Below are 1,895 nucleotides of genomic sequence, written 5' to 3' on the forward strand. Positions count from 1 at the left end.
CCTCTGAGATAGTTTTATTTTTATTTTGTGAATGTGTATTTTATTATTCCTCTCTATGATGAACATTAGTGAATAAAATATACTTGTAAAATTATAATTTGAAAAAGTAGGTATGCTGTAAGAACATGAAGTAAAAACCATCCTAACAATTTCAAAAAATATTTAAGTTCCTACCTACCATGAAATCATCAAACATGAAGGATACCTACTTTGTATCTTTCAGAGAGCTTGAACTTCTCATTCAAATGGCAATTAGAAATCATTAGAGTAAAGATCTATGACATCTGAACAGATGACCTATTCTAAATTCAGAAGATAAATAATACCTGCTGTCTTCTACATGCCAGGTTTTGTACCCAGATAGTCTTTAATGATGCTACTTTAAAATGGAATTCTGTTGACTGTTTTCTAAACAGATCTGTAAAATAGTAAACGCTCAACATATCCAATACTTCATCCTCTTCCTGAACACTATGCGTGTTTAAACTTCGATTTTCAGGATCAGAGTGATAGAGAAGGGCTTAAAGCACTTTTCTTGAATCTCACTGATACCACTTGGAAATCATGATACCACATATGGGGCCCTAAACACTGACAAGAGTCATTGCTGAGTGAGAAGTAGCCCTTGAGTGCTCGCTTCGGAAGCACATATATTAAAATTGGAACAATAAAGAGAATATTAGCATGTCCCCTGCGCAAGTGTGACATGCAAATTTGTGAAGTGTTCCATATTTAAAAAGAAGTAGAAGAAGAAGTAGTAGTAGAGGAAGAAGTAGAAGAAGAAAAAGAAGAGGAGGAGAGGGAGGAGGAGGAGAAGGAGAAGGAGGAGGAGAAGAAGGAGGAGGAGAGGAAGGAGGAGAAGATGAAAAAGAGGAGGAGGAAAAGGAGGAGGAGGAGGAGGAGAGGAAGAAGAAGGAGGAGGAGAAGAAGAAGAGGAGGAAAGGGGAGGAGAAGAAAGAGAAGGAGGAGGAAGAGGAGGAGGAGGAGAAGAAGAAGAAAAGAAGGAGGAGGAGGAAAAGGAGGAGGAGAAGGAGAGGAAGAAGAAGAGAAGGAGAAGAAGGAGAAGGAGAGGAAGAAGGAGCAGAAGATGAAGAAGAAAAAGAGGAGGAGGAGAAGGAGAAGGAGTAGAAGGAGAAGGAGGAGGAGAAGGAGAGGAAGGAGGAGGAGGAGGAGGAGAAGGAGAGGAAGGAGGAGGAGGAGAGGGGGAGAAGGAGGAGGAAAGAAGGAGGAGGAGGAAAAGGAGGAGGAGAAGGAGAGGAAGAAGAAGAGAAGGAGGAGGAAGAGAAGGAGGAGGAGAAGAAGCAGAAGCAGAAGAAGAAGAAGAAGAAGAAGAAGAAGAAGAAGAAGAAGGAGAAGGAGGAGGAGGAGGAGGAGAAGGAGGAGGAGGAGAAGGAGGAGGAGGAGAAGGAGGAGGAGGAGAAGGAGGAGGAGGAGGAGGAGGAGGAGAAGGAGAAGGAGAGGAAAAGAGAAGGAGGAGGAGGAGAAGGAGAGGAAGAAAAAGAGGAGGAGGAGAAGGAGAAGGAGGAGGAGAAGAAGAGGAGGAGGAGGAGGAGAGGGGGGAGGAGAAGGTTGAGGAGGAGGAGGAGGAGGAGAAGAAGAAGAAGAAGAAGAAGAAGAAGAAGAAGAAGAAGAAGAAGAAGGAGGAGGAGGAGGAGGAGGAGGAGGAGGAGGAGGAGAAGAAGAAGAAGAAGAAGAAGAAGAAGAAGAAGAAGAAGAAGAAGAAGAAGAAGAAGAAGAAGAAGAAGAAGAAGAAGAAGAAGAAGAAGAAGAAGAAGAAGAATCTGCCCTTGAGTACCACTGGACATGGCCCAACCTCCAACAAACAAATTAAAATATGATTTTCACTTTTCTATTATTTTTTATTTTCTAGTGGGTCAAAATAGTTTTTTTTTTTT

At 42.2% G+C, this 1,895-nt stretch overlaps 1 non-coding gene across 1 annotated transcript; it reads left to right on the forward strand.

Moving 5' to 3' along the window:
• The first annotated feature begins 629 nt into the window (after positions 1-629).
• LOC126021638 (U6 spliceosomal RNA) lies at positions 630-736 on the forward strand. Its single transcript, XR_007500137.1, has one exon. It is a non-coding gene; the product is annotated as a U6 spliceosomal RNA (small nuclear RNA).
• Positions 737-1,895: the final 1,159 nt, after the last annotated feature.

This window comes from Suncus etruscus, chromosome 10 (genome assembly GCF_024139225.1).
Source record: "Suncus etruscus isolate mSunEtr1 chromosome 10, mSunEtr1.pri.cur, whole genome shotgun sequence".
Lineage (NCBI taxonomy): Eukaryota > Metazoa > Chordata > Mammalia > Eulipotyphla > Soricidae > Suncus > Suncus etruscus.